The following is a 284-nucleotide window of genomic DNA, read 5'->3' on the forward strand; positions in this document are numbered from 1 at the left end:
GGATGAATCTTGTTGGCAGTCTGACAATTGTTGGACCGGTGATGGGCGACCTCGGCACTCCGGCTGTTGTGGAACTACAAGTCCCATGAGGCATTGCAAGACACCGACAGCCGCAGACACGGCTTCCGGAAGCAGAGGTACGATGAGATTTGTAGTTTCACCACTGCTGGAGGTTGCCTTCCCCTGTGTTAGAAAGGACATCCAGGCTCCTCGGACACTGGCTAGGGTAAGGCATGTGGGGGGGGGAGTGGGTCATCCAATGACGGGGGGGGAGGGCCCGGGAG

The sequence above is a fragment of the Nanorana parkeri genome, unplaced genomic scaffold, assembly GCF_000935625.1.
Source record: "Nanorana parkeri isolate BGI_ZX_2015 unplaced genomic scaffold, ASM93562v1 scaffold4287, whole genome shotgun sequence".
NCBI lineage: Eukaryota > Metazoa > Chordata > Amphibia > Anura > Dicroglossidae > Nanorana > Nanorana parkeri.